This window comes from Salvelinus namaycush, chromosome 37 (assembly GCF_016432855.1).
Source record: "Salvelinus namaycush isolate Seneca chromosome 37, SaNama_1.0, whole genome shotgun sequence".
Lineage (NCBI taxonomy): Eukaryota > Metazoa > Chordata > Actinopteri > Salmoniformes > Salmonidae > Salvelinus > Salvelinus namaycush.
Window position 1 is genome coordinate 10,141,774 of NC_052343.1, and position 22,542 is coordinate 10,164,315.

The window sequence follows — 22,542 nt, forward strand, 5'->3', positions numbered from 1 at the left end:
ATCTGCGATAACATTTGCTAAATATGTGTATATGACCAATAAAATTGGATTTGATTTGACATTGATGGATGCCGTTGATTATCGTCAAGTAAAAGTTGAGTATGTGGTATGCTATCAGCTGCAGCGATTATGACAATAAAGTATGGCGATGGAAAGTATGGAGGACAGAGACAGGAGAAACAGAACACACAATCACACTGTAAATACATGAATTCCCCATTCAGTTAGCACTGGAAAAGACGAAGAAATAACAAAGAACACAGTATAGTCATACTGCAAATACATCCAAAGACTTTGTAGAGGCTAACCTGTTTTTATAGGTCTATAGTGAACTTTAAGATTGTCTCACTTAGGTCTGAAATACAGAGGGCAGTACAGTCCGCCCCAATACAGTATGTGTTTCAGGTTGGTGAATGTCCCATTGTGGTGTATGTGAGTGCACAGGCAGCGCCACTGAGGCCATTTCCATTTTGAAGTAGTCAACTTTCTTCTACTACTATGAGTTGGTAGACAAACTGAAAGGGTGCATACTGCCACATAGGTTTTGCATCTCAGGTGTCCTCTGGAAACAAAGTTCACTATTACATGTAACTCTCTGAGGTTGCCTGTAAGGTACATTTCACTCAAAAACTATATATTTTTGGGACTGTATCAACAGTGGATTAATGAATAAAATACCAAAATAGTTTTTTGAGTGAAATGTACCTTCAATCCTCTGACTGGAAAGATATCAGTGAGTCACAGATCAGCCCAACTGGAGAGCCAATCTCTTTCAGTGGGTGTGTTTCCTATGAAGATCTCTAGAATAGATTACGAAACTTAACCATACAGACAGATACAGGAAATTATCATTTTCAGCACAACTTGTATTATCACTTTCATCTGTGCTGAAAAGTCTAACCAGATAATGATTGTGGTAAAAAGGAAGATGGCAAAGGTTTTGATGACCTCAAATTCAACGAGAGATTTGTGGAACATTCTAAGTATTGCCCTCCTCGCTGCAGGTGAGGGAATTTTACCACATTTTAAATGTTATGGCAAGATGGATTGAAGGTCCAATGCAGCTGCTTTTAAAAAATCTCTATATTAAATAATTTCTGGGTAACAATTAAGTAACTGACTGATTTTATTTTCAATCAAAATGTTATATTCTTTTCAAAAAGTAACTTCTTAGCAAAGAGCAATTTTTCAATAATTTTGCTAGGGGTGTCTGAGTGGACTGAGTAGGGAGGGGAGAACTGAAAACTAGCTGTTATTGGCAGAGGTTTGGACTTCTTCTTATTGGTCTATTAACTAATTGACCGCATGGTGATGTCACCAGGCAAGCCAAAACTCCATCTGACCAAAACAGGCAGACATTTTCAAACAGCTCTCACACTAAAAGGGCATTAACATTATTTTCACAATTTCACACTATTATTCCTACTTCATAGTGTGGAAATGTACATGAAACCATGTTTTTGACTGCACTGGACCTTTTAATGTTTGAAATAAATCTGACTGCTTAATTATTACTAAACCATTATAAGCGCTTAGCCACAAACTGTATATTAAGAATAAACTATGTTAAGTCTGTCACGAGTAAATATCATGGCTAGTTTCAGGTACAGCTGAAAATATTGGCACCCTTAAAGATCAGCAAAGTATTTGAGTATACAAACATTAAGAACATGACATATACTGACCAGGTGAATCTAGGTGAAAGCTAAGATCACTATTTGATGTCACTTGTTAAATCCACTTCAATCAGTGTACATTAAGGGGAGGAAACAGTTTAAAGAAGGATTTTTAAGCCTTGAGACAATTCAAACCAAATTTTAAATCAATTAAAATTTTATTTGTCACATGCGTCGAATACAACCGTGAAATGCTAACTTACAAGCCCTTAAAACTTCTTCTTGATAGGGGGTGCAATTTTAACATATGGCAAAATATGCGTACCCATTTTAAACTGCCTATTTCTCAGCCCCTGAAACTAGAATATGCATATAATAGTCAGATTAGGATAGAAAACACGCTGAAGTTTCCAAAACTGTAAGAATTTTGTCTGTGAGTTAAACAGAACTTTTATTGCAGGTGAAAACCTGAGAATTTCAAGCAGGAAGTGGCACTCATTTTGAGAGCTCTGTGTTCCAATGCCTTCCTATCGCATATGTGAAGTCACATCAATAAGACCTCTTTTTCTATGTCTTCCCTAAGGTGTCAACAGCCTTAGACGTAGTTTCAGGCCTTTATTTTGAAGGATGAGCCCGCAAGAGCACTTTGGGTAAGTGGACAGGTGGGGGCTCTCCGGGTGATTTTTGCGCAAATCTGATAGCCAGGTAGCCATTGTCTCTCTCGCTCCTAGTGAAAAGCCAACTGTCCCGGTTGATTTATTATCGAATAGATATGTGAGAAACACAATGAAGTTGGATCAAAAACAACGTTTGACATGTTTATGTGGACATTATGGATATAATTTGGATTTTTTTCCGCCGTTGTCGCGAACGCTTTTTCCGGTGGATTCCTGGTCATGACGCATCAAACAAACGGAGGTATTTGGATATAAAACATATCTTTATGGAACAAAAGGAACATTTGCTGTCCTACTGGGATTCTCGTGAGCGAAACCAACCGAAGATCAACAAAGGTAAATTATTAATTTGATTGCTTTGCTGGTTTTTGTTACCGAGTTACCTGGCGCTAGCTGTTCTTATTGTTTTGTCGATCGATACATTTACACAAATGCAAGTATTGCTTTCGCTGGAAAGCATAATTTCAAAATCTGAGACGACAGATGGATTAACCTGTTTGGGCTGCAGTGGCAGTATTGAGTAGCCAGATAAAAGGTGCCCATTTCAAACGGCCTCGTACTCAATTCTTGCTCGTACAATATGCATATTATTATTACTATTGGATAGAAGACACTCTCTAATTTCTAAAACCGTTTGAATTATATCTGTGAGTCAAACAGAACTCATTTGGCACAAACTTCCTGACCAGGAAGTGGAAAGTCTGAAATCGAGGCTCTGTTCTACTTCCTGCCTATAAATGGGCATGATACGTATTAGTATACGTGCACTTCATAGACCTTCCCCTGGATGTCAAGAGGCGGTGAGAGAAGAAATTTTGTGTTTATCTTGGTCTGAAGTGGAATACAAGCTCTTTGTATGACGTGTCCCCCATTTCTTGTTTTCTGAAGAGCGCGAAGAGGGACCTGGATTTGCCTTCTGTTTAGCTGCCGTTATAGGCGACTAATATCTCCGGCTTTGATTTTATTTGATACATGTGACCATATCATCGTAAAGTATGTTTTTTCAATATAGTTTCATCAGATTATTGAAAAATTTTCGGGAGTTTTGCCGTGTTCCGTTCTCTTCAGTTTGTTGACATGGAGAGATTCGCGCCACTTGGCTAGTGTGCTTGCTAATTCAAGAGGGAAAATGGCCGTTCTAAATCCAAACAACGATTGTTCTTGACAAAGGACCCCTTGTCCAACATTCTGATGGAAGATCAGCAAAAGTAAGAAACATTTTATGATGCTATTTCATATATCTGTCGTAGATGTGAACTAGTCGTCGGCGCCCAACTTTGGGGTACTCTAGCTATACCGAAGCTGGATGTCGTAATGAAGTTATTTTTTAGAATTCTAACACTGCGATTTCATTAAGAACTAATGGATCTATCATTTCCTATACAACATGTATTTTTTAGTTATGTTTATGAATAGCTATTTGGTCAGAATATGTGTGTCAGAAAAAGTGTCAGAAAAATATCCGGAAGTTGTGGAAAAAGTAGCTACGATAGCAACATGTATAACCACTGATTTCAGCTCTAAATATGCACATTTTCGAACAAAACATAAGTGTATGTATAACCTGATGTTATAGGACTGTCATCTGATGAAGAATATCAAGGTTAGTCAAAAATTATATATCTTTTACTAGTTTGTTACGATCGCTAACTTTTACTGCTGGGAAATGGCTTGTCTTTCTGGCTATTGTGGTAAGCTAATATAACGCTATATTGTGTTTTCGCTGTAAAACACTTAATAAATCGGAAATATTGTCTGGAATCACAAGATGCCTGTCTTTCATTTGCTGTACACTATGTATTTTTCAGAAATGTTTTATGATGAGTAATTAGGTATTTGACGTTGGTTTCTAATTATTATGGCTGCTTTCGGTGCAATTTCTGATTGTAGCTGCAATGTAAACTATGATTTATACCTGAAATATGCAAATTTTTCGAACAAAACATAGATTTATTGTATAACATGTTATAAGACTGTCATCTGATGAAGTTGTTTGTTGGTTAGTTTGGTTGGTTCTTGGTTAGTTAGGTTGGCTTTGTGCATGCTACCTGTGCTGTGAAAAATGTCTGTCCTTTTTTTGTATTTGGTAGTGAGCTAACAAATATACGTGCTGTTTTCGCTGTAAAACATTTTAAAAATCGGACATGTTGGCTAGATTCACAAGATGTGTACCTTTCATTTGCTGTATTGGACTTGTTAATGTGTGAAAGTTAAATATTAAAAAAAAATATATATTTTGAATTTCGCGCCCTGCACTTGAGCTGGCTGTTGTCATAAGTGTACCGACGTCGGGCTTGCAGCCAGAAGAAGTTAACAAAAGGCTAAGCTGTGTTTTGCAATATTCCACTTGTGATTTCATGAAATTATATTTTATGATTACCCTCTGGCGCTAGGCTACGCTATGCCAGTCAGGGTTTTTAATGACAGAAATCCCGGATCCGGGATGGGTATGCCTGGGTATAACAATGCAGTTCAAGAAATAGAGGTAAGAAAATATTTGCTAGATAAACTAAACAAAATTAAATAAAGTAACACAATAAGATTACATAACAATAACGAGGCTATATAAAAGGGGTACCGGTACTGAGTCAATGCGCAGGGGTACAGGTTAGTGAAGGTAATTCATACATGTAGGTAGGGGTAAAGTGACTATGCATTGATAATAAACAGCGAGTAGCAGCAGTGTAAAAACAACGGCGGGGGGTTCATGTAAATAGTCCAGGTGGCCATTTGATTAATTGTTCGGCAGTCTTATGGCTTGGGTGTAGAAGCTGTTAATTAAGGAGCCTTTTGGACCGCTTGCCGTGCGGTAGCAGAGAGAAGTCTAAGCCTTGGTGACTGGAGATTGACCTTTTTTGGGTTTTCCTCTGACACCGCCTAGTATATAGGTCCTGGAGGACAGGAAGCTTGGTCCCAGTGATGTATTGGGCCGTACGCACTACCCTTTGTAACGCCTTACCAGGCGGTGATGTAACCAGTCAGGATACTCTCGATGGTGCAGCTGTATAACTTTTTTAAGATCTGGGGACCCATGCCAAATCTTTTCAGTCTCCTGAAGGGGAAAATATGTTGTCGTGCCCTCTTTACGACTGTCTCGGTGTGTTTGGACCATGATAGTTTGTTGGTGATGTGGACACCAAAGAACTTGAAACTCTCGACCCGCTCCACTATAGCCCCGTCAATGTTAATCTCGTAGTCCATGATCATCTCCTTTGTCTTGCTCACATTGAGGGAGAGGTTGTTGTCCTGGCACCACACTGCCAGGTATCTGACCTCCTCCTTTTAGGCTGTCTCAGCATTGTCAGTGATCAGGCCTACCACTGTTGTGTCTTCAGCAAACTTAATGATGGTGTTGGAGTCGTGCTTGGTCACGCAGTCATGAGTGAACAGGGAGTACAGGAGGGGACTAAGCACGCACCCCTGAGGGTCCCCGGTGGTGAGGATCAGCGTGGCAGATGTGTTGTTGGCCACCCTTACCACCTGGGGGCGGCCTGTGAGGAAGTTCAGGATCCAGTTACAGAGGGAGGTGTTTAGTCCCAGGGTCCTTAACTTAGTGATGAGCTTTGTGGGCACTATGGTGTTGAATGCTGAACTGTAGTCAATGAACAGCATTCTCACATAGGTGTTCCTTTTGTCCATTTGGGAAAGGGCATTGTGGAGTGCGATTGAGATTGCGTCATCTGTGGATCTGTTGGGGCGGTATGCAAATTGGAGTGGGTCTTGGGTTTCCTGGATGATGGCGTTGACGTGAGCCATGACCAGCCTTTCAAAGCACTTCATGGCTACCAACATCAATCAGTAGCTAGCAGCATACCACCCTGCATCCCACTGCTGGCTTGCTTCTGGAGCTAAGCAGGGTTGGTCCTGGAAGGTCTCTGATGGGAGACCAGATGTTGCTGGAAGTGGTGCTGGAAGCCCAGTAGGAGGCACCCTTTCCTCTCGTCTAAAAAAATATCACAGGGCAGTGATTGGGGAGATTGCCCTGTGTAGGGGCCGTCTTTCGGATGGGATGTTAAATGGGTGTCCTGACTCTCTGTGGTCACTAAAGATCCAATGGCACTTTTCGTAAGAGTAGGGGTTTTAACCCTGGTGTCCTGGCTTAAATTCTCAATCTGGCCCTCATATCATCACGGTCACCTAACAATCCCCAGTTTACAATTGGCTCATTCATCTCTCATGTAACTATTCCCCAGGTTGTTGCTGTAAATGAGAATGTGTTCTCAGACAACTTACCTGGTAAAATAAAAAAAATGGAAAGAGTGCTATGGGGTGGTAGTGATTTAGGCAGGTTACCTTTGCATTCTTGGGCATGGGGTCTATGGTGGTCTGCTTGCAACATGTAACTTTTAGACTTGGTCAGGGAGAGGTTGAAAATGTTGGTCTGCGCATGCTTTGAGTACACGCCCTGGTAATCTGTCTTCCCCTTCAGTCTTGTGAATGTTGACCTGTTTAAAAGTCTTGCTCACGTCGGCTACGGAAAGTGTGATCACACAGTTGTCTGGAACAGCTGGTGCTCTCATACGTGCTTCAATGTTGCTTGCCTCGAAGCGAGCATAGAAGGCATTTAGCTAGTCTGGTAGGCTTGCATCACTGGGAAGCTCGCGTCTGGGTTTCCCTTTGTAGTTAATAATAGTTTGCAAGCTTTGCCACATCCGATGAGCGGTAATGTAGTAGGATTCAATCTTAATCCTGTATCGACTCTTTGTTTGTTTGATGGTTCGTCTGAGGGCATAGCGGGATTTCTTGTAGGCTTCCGGATTAGTGTCCCCTTCCTTGAAATCGGCAGCTCTAGCCTTTAGCTCGAATTGGATGTTGCCTGTAATCCATGGCTTCTGGTTGGGATATGTACATACTGTCACTGTAAGAACGACGTCCTCAATGCACTTATTGATGAAGCTGGTGACTGAGGTGGTATACTCCTCAATGCCATTGGATGAATCACGGAACATATTCCTGTCTGTACTAGCAAAACAGTCCTGTAGGGTAGCATCCGCGTCATCTGACCACTTCCGTATTGAGCGAGTCACTGTACTTCCTGCTTTAGTTTTTTCTTGCTGGTAATTATGGTCAGATTTGCCAAATGAAGGGCGAGGGAGAGTTTTGCATGCATCTCTGTGTGTGGAGTAAAGGTGGTCTAGAGTATGGTTGCACATGTGACATGCTGGTAGAAATTAAATTAGGTAAAACGGATTTAAGTTTCCCTGCATTAAAGTCCCGGCCACTAAGAGCGCCGCTTCTGGATGAGCATTTTTTTGTTTGCTTATGGCCTTACACAGCTTGTTGAGTGCGGTCTTAGTCCCATTATCGGTTTGTTGTGGTAAATAGACGGCTACGAATAATATAGATAGTGTGGTCTACAGCTTATCAGGAGGTACTCTACCTCAGGTGAGCAATACCTTGAGACTTCTTTAATATTAGACATCACCCACCAGCTGTTATTGACAAATAGACACCCCGCCCCTCGTTTTACCAGATGTAACTGCTCTGCCCTGCCGATGCATGGAAAACCCAGCCAGCTCTATATTATCCGTGTCGACGTTCAGCCACGACTCGGTGAAACATAAGCTATGACAGTTTTTAATGTCCCGTTGGTAGGATAGTCTCGACCGTAGATCATCCAGTATGTTTTCCAGTGATTGCACATTGGCCAATAGATCCGATGGTAGTGGCGATTTACTTACTCGCCTACAAATCTTCACAAGGCACCCCGATATTTAAGTGCCTTTGAACGGGCTATGGTAATAGGTGCCAGGCCAGGTGCATCGGTTTGTGTCAAGAACTGCAATGCTGCAGGATTTTTCCTTGCTCGACAGTTTCCAGTGTGTATCAAGAATGGTCCACCACCCAAAGGACATCCAGTCAACTTGACACAACTGTGGTAAGGATTGGAGTCAAGCATCCCTGTGGAACACTTTCGACGCCTTGTAGAGTCCATGCCCCTACGAATTGAGGCTGTTCTGAGGGAAAGGGGGGGGGGGGGGGGGGGTGCGCAACTCAATATTAGGAAGTTTTTCCTAATGTTTGGTATACTCAGTTTATATAGTGGTCCTTTGCTCAGTTGGTAGAGCATGGTGCTTATAACTCCAGCATATTGTGTTTGATTCCCGGGAACACCCTTCCATAAAATGTATGCACGCATGACTGTAAGTCGCTTTGTATAAAGCATCTGCTAAATAGCATAATTATTATATTGTATGCTCCTAAAAAAAATGTATTATGTTATTTTATACTAATACAATTGCTCAGAGAAAGAGATTTTGTTTAACAAAATATTATCTATATTAACACTAGACTTTAAAAATAATTAATCTCAGTTTAAAGTGGATCTGACAGTGTTTTAACTACTTTGCAGATATGAAACAAACTCTATGCGAAGGAGATGTGTCACGCTGCATGATGCAAATGGTGGTCACATTAGATACTGACTGGTTTTCTGATCCATGGGAAAAAGGTATATGTGACCAACAAAATTATTGTTGGTCACAAAATCTCAGAATATCTGTATTCCCAGTCATGTGAAATCCATAGATTAGGGCCTAATGAATGTATTGACTGATTTCTATCTATGAACTGTAACTCAGTAAAATCTTTGAAATTGTTGCATGTCACGTTTATATTTTTGTTCAGTATAATTCACCAATACGTTTCTTGGTAGTCCAAAAAATATTGCTATCTGCCTCCAACTATTCGGGATACACTGTTTCAGTTTCAATTACTCAAATCTTTTGAACAAAAACGGACGACTGTAACTAAGGCTGGGAATGTCAATATAATCAAACGAGTAAGGGCAATGATGACAGTCAGTCAAAAGGTGGCTAATAGGCTAACGCACATGTGTCAAACACAAGGCCCACGGGCTGAATAGGACACACAAGCGAGTATGAATGAGTTATCAGTTGAGTTATCTACTTTATGAAATTACAGCCCGATGCGCTTGCATTGGTAAATTCACAGCGTGCAGAGGAGGGAAAGTTTACAGACACATGCCACAATCTTAGCTAGGCTACTAAAATGTTGCAGTCTGGTTTCGTGGTTTTTAAAGCTTGATATTGAATACCGAAAAAAAAAAAAAACTGCAACAAAACACCATGCAAAGTTGAATCATGTAGGCCTATTACAGCAACATTTGAGCAGTAACCTAGGCTGGCTACTAAACTACAATACATTTTGAGTGCACCATACAGAAATGCTGCATTATAGCAAAATGCTATATGCACAAATTATTTTACACAACTTTTTTTTTTTTTTTTTATTACTTTTTAAATAAAATAATTTTCTCAGAGAAATTGTATTAGCATGAAATAATATAATTTCCCAATTTTTTGGAGCATACAATAAATCTCAATATTTGTATGATTTATTTGATGCAGTCTTTTTTGCTCATCTTTATCAAGGCTGCCAATAATTTCAGACTCATCATAGAGCCTCCATATACACTTTCTTTCTCAGGAGCCTTGGCCCAGACAGTTACCCAGACACCTGATGAGGTTGTGTATCAACTGGCTCAGAATGCCTCAATGGACTGCCAGTTCATCCACACTCCAGACCAGCAGGTGGCAACGAATCCCATTCTCTACTGGCATAAAATTACAAGTTTGACCCAAATGACAAGACTGTGGCCTCATCCAGAGTCACCGTACAAGGATCGTGTGGAGGTTCTGGACAGTGACCGCAACTCACCAAACAGATCTGTACTTCTGAAGAATGTCCAGTGGGAAGATAGCAGTGGAAAGTATGAGTGTAAACTTTCTTATATGGCCGCCAAACAAGATAAGAGGATGAAAGGGAGCGGCGTTAAGCTGTTCATACATGGTAATGATACAATTTCTATTCTTTTGCCATGTTGTCCACTAATTGCAGTTTTTCATTTCCTATACCAGACCATGTTATGATACAAATGTGTGTCTTTCTGTATGTCTAAAACAGATTTGATGTTCTTTGGGCTTGACCCTGATAATGAGACCCAACTCATGTGTGCTGTGAATGTTTCCCGGGATGATGGGTTTTTCTTATCCTTGCTACAAGACGGATCTAAAGTATTCCAAAAGACCATTGATCCTCTTCACCCCAGCATGTCACTGTCTGTTACCCTGTCTGTGATCCTCCCCTTGGAGAAGGGGAAGAATTATGAGTGTCAAATCCACCTGGGCTCCACCATGATAATGAGCCAGCCCTTCCAACAGCCGCTTGAGACGCCAGGTAGTGTTTTCTCATTACATACACAGACCTTACAGTTACAGTGTGTCACATCTACTGAAGACTGCCAAGTCGACTTATATCCAGGTTTATCATACAGTATACAGCCATTTGGGTCGGTGCATAGCAATGAAATGTAGCTCTCTCTCCGTATCTGCAATACCACTCAATGACTGACGCCACCCTATGTCTGTTCCCCTTGTGTTTTTCAGCAGTAGAGAAGGTGCTTCCTGAACCTGTTTTCCTGTTCGTGGCCATCCTCCTGGTCCCCATCACCGTGCTTCTGGCTCTGCTGACAGCCCTTCTTGTTCTACGCAGATAAGACAGGAGATAGTAAGACTGACAAGGCCAAATATACAGTGCATTCAGAAAGTATTCAGACCCTTTGACCTTTTCCACATTGTGTTACATTACAGCCTTATTCTAAAATGGATTACATTTTAAAAAAAATACTCATCAATCTACACACAATACCCCATAATGACAAAGTGAAAACAGTTTTTTTTGAAAATGTATTGCAAATAAAAAAACGAGTATATTTAAATTGTTTAACTTGGGTCAAACGTTTCGGGTAGCCTTCCACAAGCTTCTCACAATAAGTTGGGTGAATTTTGCCCCATTCCTCCTGACGGAGCTGGTATAACTGAGTCAGGTTTGTAGGCCTCCTTGCTCGTACACGCTTTTTCAGTTCTGCCCACACATTTTCTATAGGATTGAGGTCAGGGCTTTGATGGCGACTCCAATACCTTGACCTTGCTGTCCTTAAGCCATTTTGCCACAACTTTGGAAGTATGCTTGGGGTCATTATCCATTTGGAAGACCCATTTGGGACCAAGCTTCAACTTCCTGACTGATGTGAAAGAGGAGGAAGGGAAGCGCTACTAAGGTACACTATAGTACATTTTGGTAGATAGAAGGTGCTCTTTGGTAAAAGGGGTAAATTGGTCATCAAAAAGAAAGGAGGACCAAGGCACTCTTCATATAATTAATTAAAATGCCTTTATTAGTATGGCATGTTCAATAGAAACAACGTTTTTTTTAAACCGACGCGTTTCGGCTGCATGGCCTTCGTCAGGGAGTACAAAAAAAGAGAATACAATGTCCTCTTTTGAACAGCTTTTCCAATTAGCCCTAATTGGAAGAGGGAGTGGTTACAAAATTGATTGGACACACCTAGTAAGCAATAATATACACATTAAAAGGTGAAATACTGTAGCTATGTTATCATAAACATACAACTCCAAGCTAGAAGTCATTCTGTTTACCTGATCTAGAACTCCTCACAATCAAATGTCGACCGCATTATCTACCAAGGGCATTCTCTTCGATTATAATCACAGCCGTATATATTCCCCCCCAAGCAGACACAACGATGGCCCTGAACGAACTTTATCTGACTCTTTGTAAACTGGAAACCACACACCCTGAGGCTGCATTCATCGCAGCTGGGGATTTTAACAAGGCCAATCTGAAAACAAAACTCCCTAAATTCTATCAGCATATCGATTGTGCTACCAGGGCTGGTAAAACCTTGGATCATTGTTATACTAACTTCCGCGATGCATATAAGGCCCTCCCCCGCCCTCCTTTCGGAAAAGCTGACCACGACTCCATTTTGTTGCTTCCAGCCTACAAACAGAAACTAAAACAACAAGCTCCCTCGCTCAGGTCTGTTCAACGCTGGTCCGACCAATCTGATTCCACGCTTCAAGACTGCTTCGATCACGCGGATTGGAATATGTTCCGCATTGCGTCCAACAACAACATTGACGAATATGCTGATTCGGTGAGCGAGTTCATTAGAAAGTGCATTGACGATGTCGTACCCACAGCAACGATTAAAACATTCCCAAACCAGAAACCGTGGATTGACGGCAGCATTCGCGTGAAACTGAAAGCGCGAACCACTGCTTTTAACCAGAGCAAGGTGACCGGAAACATGACCGAATACAAACAGTGTAGCTATTCTCTCCGCAAGGCAATCAAACTAGCTAAGTCCCAGTACAGAGACAAAATAGAGTCGCAATTCAACAGCTCAGACACAAGAGGTATGTGGCAGGGTCTACAGTCAATCACGGATTACAAAAAGCAAACCAGCCCCGTCGCGGACCAGGATGTCTTGCTCCCAGACAGGCTTAATAACTTTTTTGCTCGCTTTGAGGACAATACAGTGCCACTGACACGGCCCGCAACCAAAACCTGCGGGCTCTCCTTCACTGCATCCGAGGTGAGTAAAACATTTAAACGTGTTAACCCTCGCAAGGCTGCAGGCCCAGACGGCATTCCCAGCCGCGTCCTCAGAGCATGCGCAGACCCGCTGGCTGGTGTGTTTACGGACATATTCAATCAATCCTTATCCCAGTCTGCTGTTCCCACATGCTTCAAGAGGGCAACCATTGTTCCTGTTCCCAAGAAAGCTAAGGTAACTGAGCTAAACGACTACCGCCCCGTAGCACTCACTTCCGTCATCATGAAGTGCTTTGAGAGACAAGTCAAGGACCATATCACCTCCACCCTACCGGACACCCTAGACCCACTCCAATTTGCTTACCGACCCAATAGGTCCACAGACGACGCAATCGCAACCACACTGCACACTGCCCTAACCCATCTGGACAAGAGGAATACCTATGTGAGAAAGCTGTTCATCGACTACAGCTCAGCATTTAACACCATAGTACCCTCCAAACTCGTCATCAAGCTCGAGACCCTGGGTCTCGACCCCGCCCTGTGCAACTGGGTCCTGGACTTCCTGACGGGCCGCCCCCAGGTGGTGAGGGTAGGTAACAACATCTCCACCCCGCTGATCCTCAACACTGGGGCCCCACAAGGGTGCGTTCTGAGCCCTCTCCTGTACTCCCTGTTCACCCACGACTGCGTGGCCATGCACGCCTCCAACTCAATCATCAAGTTTGCGGATGACACTACAGTGGTAGGCTTGATTACCAACAACGACGAGACGGCCTACAGGGAGGAGGTGAGGGCCCTCGGAGTGTGGTGTCAGGAAAATAACCTCACACTCAACGTCAACAAAACAAAGGAGATGATTGTGGACTTCAGGAAACAGCAGAGGGAGCACCCCCCTATCCACATCGACGGGTCAGTAGTGGAGAAGGTGGAAAGTTAAGTTCCTCGGTGTACACATCACGGACAAACTGAATTGGTCCACCCACACAGACAGCGTTGTGAAGAAGGCGCAGCAGCGCCTCTTCAACCTCAGGAGGCTGAAGAAATTCGGCTTGTCACCAAAAGCACTCACAAACTTCTACAGATGCACAATCGAGAGCATCCTGTCGGGCTGTATCACCGCCTGGTACGGCAACTGCTCCGCCCACAACCGTAAGGCTCTCCAGAGGGTAGTGAGGTCTGCACAACGCATCACCGGGGGCAAACTCCAGGACACCTACACCACCCGATGTCACAGGAAGGCCATAAAGATCATCAAGGACAACAACCACCCAAGCCACTGCCTGTTCACCCCGCTATCATCCAGAAGGCGAGGTCAGTACAGGTGCATCAAAGCAGGGACCGAGAGACTGAAAAACAGCTTCTATCTCAAGGCCATCAGACTGTTAAACAGCCACCACTAACATTTAGCGGCCGCTGCCAACATACTGACTCAACTCCAGCCACTTTAATAATGGGAATTGATGGAAATTATGTAAAAATGTACCACTAGCCACTTTAAACAATGCCACTTAATATAATGTTTACATACCCTACATTACTCATCTCATATGTATATACTGTACTCTATACCATCTACTGCATCTTGCCTATGCCGTTCTGTACCATCACTCATTCATATATCTTTATGTACATATTCTTTATCCCTTTACACTTGTGTGTATAAGGTAGTAGTTGTGGAATTGTTAGGTTAGATTACTTGTTGGTTATTACTGCATTGTCGGAACTAGAAGCACAAGCATTTCGCTACACTCGCATTAACATCTGCTAACCATGTGTATGTGATAAATAAAATTTGATTTGATTTGATTTAGAAGTATCAGAACACTTAAAGGTAGTTCTAACCTTAAATATGACTGGGAGAAGTGTCAAGAATAAGAAAGCAATATATTCCATAGTACACTAGAACACAGCAAAACATGAACAACAGTCTAAACATAGCTGAGGGCAATTGAGCAAAATGTCCACTAGATGACAGCAAATGGACCTATCACGACCCTACAGGAAGGGTGAGAAATCCATATCTTCATTTAAACCAGGGTATTTAGTGGCCTGTAGTTTGTAAATCCAAAAACGTTCCCTTTGGTTTAACCGTTTAAGACGGTCCCCTTTTCTAATAGAGGCCGGAATATGATCAATACCCATAGCTTGTAGGGAGGCAGGGTTGCCATGGTGTAAGGACTTGTAACTTCCTGACTGATGTCTTGATGTTGCTTCAATATATCCACATAATTTCCCCTCATGATGCCATCTATTTTGTGAAGTGCACCAGTCCCTCCTGAAGCAAAGCACCCCCACAACATGATGCTGCCACCCCCGTGCTTCACGGTTGAGATGGTGTTCTTCGGCTTGCAAGCCTCCCCCTTTTTCCTCCAAACATAACGATGGTCATTATGGCCAAACAGAGGCCATAATGACCAGAGGACATTTCTCGAAAAAGTACAATCTTTGTCCCCATGTGCAGTTGCAAACCATAGTCTATTTTTTTATGGCGTTTTTGGAGCAGTGGCGTCTTCCTTGCTGAGCGGCCTTTCAGGTTATGTCGATATAGAACTCGTTTTACTGTGGATATAGATACTTTTGCACCTGTTTCCTCCAACATCTTCACAAGGTCCTTTGCTGTTGTTCTGGGATTGATTTGCACTTTTCGCACCAAAGTACGTTTATCTCTAGGAGACAGAACACGTCTTCTTCCTGAGCGGTATGACGGCTACGTGGTCCCATGGTGTTTATACTTGCGTACTATTGCTTCTACAGATGAAAGTGGTACCTTCAGGCATTTGGAAATTGCTCCCAAGGATGAACCAGACTTGTGGAGGTCTACAAAAAAAATTCCGAGGTCTCGGCTGATTTCTTCTGATTTTCCCATGATGTCAAGAAAAGAGGCACTGAGTTTGAAGGTAGGCCTTGAAATACATCCCCAGGTACACCTCCAATTGACTCAAATTATGTCAATTAGCCTATCAGAAGCTTCTAAAACCATGACATCATTTTCTGGAATTTTCCAAGCTGTTTAAAGGCACAGTCAACTTCGTGTATATAAACTTATGACCCACTGGAATTTTGATACAGTGAGTTATAAGTCAAATAATCTGTCTGTAAACAATTGTTGGAAAAATAATTTGTGTCATGCACAAAGTAGATGTCCTAACCAACTTGCCAAAACTATAGTTAACAAGGAATTTGTGGAGTGGTTGAAAAACGAGTTTTAATGACTCAACCTAAGTGTATGTAAACTTACGACTTCAACTGTAGCTAACTGCTGCTCCAAGGCCCTCCATGTTGAATTCCCGGTAATGCGGCGTACTATCGTTCTATTTAAGGACCTAAGCAAAATTTGTATGATCCATGGATAAATGCATTTTTGTGGACAAGTGTTATCAACAAATGCTAATTAACTGAGAGATTACTCCAATGTTCTCCTGGCATCCGCCAAACCCAGATTCATCTGTCAGACTGCCAGATGGTGAAGCTTGATTCATCACTCCAGGGAACATGTTTCCACTGCTCCAGAGTCCAACTGCGGCGAGCTTTACACCACTCCAGCACTCCAGGCTGCTCGGCCATGGAAACCCATTTCATGAAGCTCCTGACTAACAGTTATTGTGCTGAAGTTGCTTCCGGAGGCAGTTTGGAACTCGATAGTGAGATTTTTATGTGCTGCTTGCTTCAGCACTCAGCGGGCTGAGCCGTTGTTGCTCCTAGATGTTTCCACTTCCCAATATCAGCACTTGCAGTTGACCAGGTCAGCTCTAGCAGGGCAGAAATTTGACAAACTAAACTGTTGGAAAGGTGGCATCCTATGACGGTGTCAAGTTGAAAGTCACTAAGCTCTTCAGTGAGGCCATTCTTCTGCCAATGTTTGTCTATGTAGATTGCATGGCTGTGTACTCGATTTTTATACACCTGTCAGCAACGGGTGTGGCTGAAATAGCCAAATAGACTAATTTGAAGTGTTGTCCACATACTTTTGTATATATAGTGTATGTTTATTTTGTATGTCAAGACTGTCCACAGCTAAAACTGTTTTTAAAAATGCTATATACCAAATCTAACACAAGAACATTGTTGTTTAAGGGATTTTATACATATTGGAGCTTACAATTAATAGAAAATAGAAAATTACATATTGTCAACAAAACAGATTCCTCTACCCTTTCCTACTCACTCAAACTTTCAGTATTAAACATCATGCATGTTGAAGTTCAGAATTTTTTATTGCAGTTTGACACATTCAACAAAACCATTTCCATCTGCAACAACCAAATGACTCAGAAGTCTCACAACCTATAACACCACCTCTCAGGTTTCCAAATAATGTGTTGGCTTTTTTCCACAGCAAGTTATAGTGTAGCATCAGTGTAACTTAGGTGTTTTGATGAACTACACTTGACAATGTATGTTTATTGTCATGTGCTACACTTGGCATGATTTCAATTGTTGCGCAACTCCTTTTTTTTGCAAGATAAATGTTTAATTTTTCAAACACAAATTATCAATAGACACACACACACACATCGATGACATCACACGCGCTCAGACCCACATGTTCCTACTGCTTCAATTTCCAGTGCTTGTAAGACTCTATGCCAGTGGTCACCAACCGGTCGATCGCGATCAACTTGGTCGATCTCCAAGGCATTCCTAATCGATCGCCAAACATTTCTGTAAAAAAAACAACTATAAAGCCTTGTGTTTCTATTTTGTTTTATTCGTCTCGGGCTGTGAAGGTACAAACTCTGCCTTCCCAGCGGGCCCAGAGAGCAAATCAAGTGCCCTATAGGCCTACCACTGGCCAATCGGATGGCTCATATTACTGTGCCGGCAGTAACGTAGCAGGCATAAAAGAAAGCTACAGCAAAGTTTATACTGTGAGATTTCAAAACGTTTAAAACCATGACTAGAGAGACTGTCAACGAATGCAGAAAGTGCTGCTGTTTGTACGAGTGAGTTTAAGTTCTTACTCAGCACTGGCAACACTTTGTATTCAACACTTTTATAAGCCATATAATGCGCGTTTCTTGCTTTTCCACCAGAGGTAGTCAGTGCCGTTTAAGATGAGGGAGAACGATTTTATTTTCATGAGCATGGGCTTATTTCTATTACAGCATATTGGATGACTCGTTCATATTCCGTTCACCCAGTTCATTGTAACAGTGATAGGTTTAGGCTACTACATGATACTCAAAATGTCCCTATACCCATCATGAGGTTGCTTCAACCTAGCCTAAGAATGAAAGTTTACAATATAGGTGCACACAGGTCAATACCGCCTTGCACACTCTTGCCTGCATCTAGCAAACATGAGTTTCTATTGGACAAATCCAGGTATGTTTATCCCCGCTTTTTCCCGTTTGCTTCCGTTTAACCTTTCTGTCGCAGGCGTTCGGCTAGCGACCCACCTCGACAACATCTGGTGAAATTGCAGAGCGCCAAATTCAAAATACAGAAATAGTCATAATAAACATTCATAAAAAATACAAGTGTTATACATCGGCTTAAAGATTAACTTCTTGTTAATCTAGCCGCTTGTCAGATTTCAAAAAGGCTTTATGGCGAAAGCATACCATGCGATTATCTGAGGACAGCGCCCCGCTTACAAAAGCATACAAACATTTTACAACCAAGTAAAGGAATTACAAAAGTCAGAAATAGCGATAAAATTAATCACTTACCTTTGAAGATCTTCATATGGTTGCAGTCACAAGAGTCCCTCTTTTATATCCCAAAAACTCAGTTTTGTTGGCGCGTTTTGTTCAGTAATCCACTGGCTCCAAGGCGGTCAAAACATGCAGACGAATACATCCTAATAGTACCGGTAAAGTTCGTCGAATGTCATGTCAAACGATGTTTATAATTAATCCTCAGATTGTCAATTGTCTAAATAATCGATAAAGGTCTCATTCTTTTTCATTTTTCAGAAAACAAGCCTGAAACAATGTCTAAAGACATCTAGTGGAAACCATAGGAACTGCAATCTGGGTCCTAACCCATTAGATACTGTATAGGCATTCAATTGAAAATACCCACATCAAAAAAATCCCACTTCCTGGATGGATTTTCCTCAGGTTTTTAACTGCCATATCAGTTCTTCAGAGTGTTTTCTATCCAAATCTACCAATTATATGCATATCCTAGCTTCTGGGCCTGAGTAACAGGCAGTATACTTTGGGCACGCTTCTCATCCAGATGTCAAAATACTGCCCCCAAGCCATAAGAAGAAATGTTTTTTCAACAGAATCCACGGAATGAATGCACCCCTGATCATGCAGAAACAGAGTTCACTCTCATAACAGCCACGTTATATTCCTTCTATTCCCTTCACTTGTGGACTTCAATGCACAACAAATCAGCTGTATGTGACCAGGTGAAAAAACCTGTACAAGCCAAACCTCTACAAACAGCCTACATCATTGTCACCATTTTAGCTAAAGTAATGTCATAGTCAACATAGCTAATAGAACTAACGCGTTAGTAAACCCGTTACAATCATACAATAACGTTAGTGTACAGTCAGTAAGCAGTTACACCGGTGGCATTAAATTAGTAATACCAAAAGCTTACCTTGACTTGGAAGAGTTCCAGTGTTGTGTTGGAAAGTCATAGCATTACCTCTGTTTGAGCAGGGTGTTTCAGTAGGCTAAACTAGCTAGCTGCATTTGCTAGCTAAGTAAGTGAAACGAAGTGAAAAACATTACGAAATCTCTTCCTTCTCCTTCATTTTGGAATAAATACATTTGTTCAAAACTGTTCAACTATTGTCTATCTCTTTGAGTCAACTACTCACCACATTTTATGCATTGCAGTGCTAGCTAGCTGCAGCTTATGCTTTCAATAATATACTAATTCTCTGATCCTTTGATTGGGTGGACATGTCAGTTCATGCTGCAAAAGCTCTGATAGGCTGAAGGACATCCTCCGGAAGTTGTCATAATTACTGTGTAAGTCTATGGAAGGGGGTGAGAACCATGAGCTTCCTAGGTTTTGTATTGAAGTCAATGTACCAAGAGGAGGATGGAAGCTAGCTGTCCTCCGGCTACACCATGGTGCTACCCTACGGAGTTCTGTTGAGACTACTGTAGACCTTCTTTGCAAAATAGTGAGTTTTAATCACTTATTTGGTGATGTGATTATATTTAGTATAGTTTTATCTAAAGTTGAACTTAAGTGTTTTACAATTTGTATTTTTATCAAATTCACTGAGGAGGATGGTTCTCCCCTTCCTCCTCTGAGAAGCCTCCAGTGTTCCACTCAGCTCTACAACAAGCAGTGCAGCTGTAATGAATGAGTAGGAAAGTGTATCTATAGGCTTGCGTTGTTGTTATTATTAGTGGCTTGGGTCATTTCGTCATTTCTAATATCGAATAATATTTCACTTTCTCTATTCATAGGAGTAACAACATGAATTTGTGCATGAGGAAGAAATAATGCGGTGCAACTCGATTTCCCCAATCAGCTGGAAGACGGTGTCTGTTCTGGACAGTGTCAGTGGAGGAAAGGGAGAGTGAAGGGATGTTGAGAGGCGGACCCTTATTCTCCTCTCTTCCCTCCTCTGAGACTGACCATCAGGTGCAAGCACCATCAGCCCAGGAAAAAAAAAACATACAAAGAAATGATTTAAATGTATGCTCACTCAGCTGTGCCTCACAAGTAATACAACAATGGATCTATTACCGGTGTGATCATCATATAGCCTACCTCAAATAAAAAATGGCCTGAACAATAATGCATTGGCAGGGCAATTCAAACTAAGCCAATATATGATGATAATGTATTGGGCCTATAGCTTACTTCACAAACCTCATTGCTACGGTACTGTTTTTTATTGGTTAATGTTGCATCGACTTACGTTTTTTAAGTCATGTCTGAGCGGTAGATCTCGGCTTGCATTTTGACTCAGACAGGGATCTTGACTCAGAAAAGGTTGGTGACCACTGCTCTATGCCGTATGACCTCAAATTGCATGTTCTGTTTCTCTCTGTAGCCCATATTTTTTCAATATTTAAATAATAGTGCATTATAATCATCCACTGTCTTAATGATGGAGGCTCATTTGATTTCCAATTTTTAAGCAAATGTTTTTTCAAATGATTGACGAGAAAAGCACAGTCCAACCCATTGGGTATCTCAACGAGCACCCTCATATGCCATGTCTTCAAATATGCGTATAGACGTATTAAAAGTAAATTTATATTGTAAACCTTCTGACAGCCAACTTTCTAATTCCGCCCCAAACTTTTGGACTTTATAGCATTCCCACAAGCTGCGAATCATTGAGTCACTGTTAGTTTTACACTTAAGACATTGTGCTATAGAATTTGTGATTTTCTTTCTTCTCACGTATAATATTCTCACGTATAACATGAGTTTATACTGGAATAAGCGTTCATTTTCGTTTACTGTAATTTTGTTAGTTATGTTCCAACACTCCCTCCATCTTGTGCCAATATCAGTTATTTTTAGGTCTTGGTTCTATTTTATATTTTTGTCTAAGAGATTGTCAGTTAAATAGGCTTTCTGCAAGGTTTTGTATATCTTACCTATTATATAAGTATCCTTTTCTGACTCAAATAAAATTCCCTCAACATTGCTCTTATGTCCAAAATATTTCAGTTCTAAATGTCGTTATACAAGACTTTTAAATTGCATGTATTTGAAAATATCTACATTGGTCAGTCCAAAATTGCTTTTTAATTCTGTCATGGAAATCATTGTATTCCATATTACCAAGTAATTTACAGTTTCTATGCCTTTAGTTTTCCATGTGCCAATTTATCGGTGAATTCTGAAAAGCTATCCAAAGATTGTTCCATAGGGGTGTGTTTTTAGGGAGTGATATTGGTTCTTGTAGAATACGCTTCATTTTCTTCCATATTGTCATAGTGTTCGTAGCTATGAAGTTGTTAATGTTCTTAGATTCATCTTTTGATAACAGACACGTGAAGGATTCTGAGGATGAACATGTTCATCTTCAATATGTACCCATTGTTCCTCTTCACAAGTAAAGGCGAGTTGATACAATTCCAAGTCTGGAAGGCTAAAACAACCCTCAGACTTAAGGATCAGATCCTTTTATTCAATTTTCACCTAAAATGACATACCCAAATCTAACTGCCTGTAGCTCAGGACCTGAAGCAAGGAAATGCATATTCTTGCTACCATTTGAAAGGAAACAATTTGAAGTTTGTGGAAAATGTGAAATTAATGTAGGAGAATATAACACAATAGATCTGGTAAAAGATAATACAAAGAAAAAAACATGCACGGGCTCAAACTGTAGAACCCAGTTCCTACATTTGAATATAAAACGGATTTTATCAAACACAACTGTGCTACATTTTATCTCTGGGACCCTCAGGATGACAAATCAGAGCCAGATTACTGAATGTAAGCACATTTACTTTCAGAGGTGAATGTATCAAACCAGTTGCCTTGATAAAAGTTTGTTTTGTTGTGCACTCTCCTCAAACAATAGCATGGTATTTTTTCACTGTCATAGCTACTCTATATGCATATCCTTGCTTCAGGTCCTGAGCTACAGGAAGTTAGATTAGGGTATGTCATTTTATGCAAAGATTGAACAAAAGGGTCAGATCCTTAAATTAAAAGCATAGTGTGTGCCAAAGCCGCCTCAGCGTCATGCTACGGCGCCGTTTCAAAAGCCTATAGGCTCTGATTTGCCCATTTTACACTTATAATAGGCCTATACAGTATGTTCAAGAAACACACTTGGGTTTTGCATGGGATGAAAACAGTACATTAAATAATCGTTGCCATCACAACCACATCCACATACCTCTCCTATCATCCATCTCAATCCCACTGCTGCAATACACTACACCTCCCTCCCCAACCTCTCTTAGCGC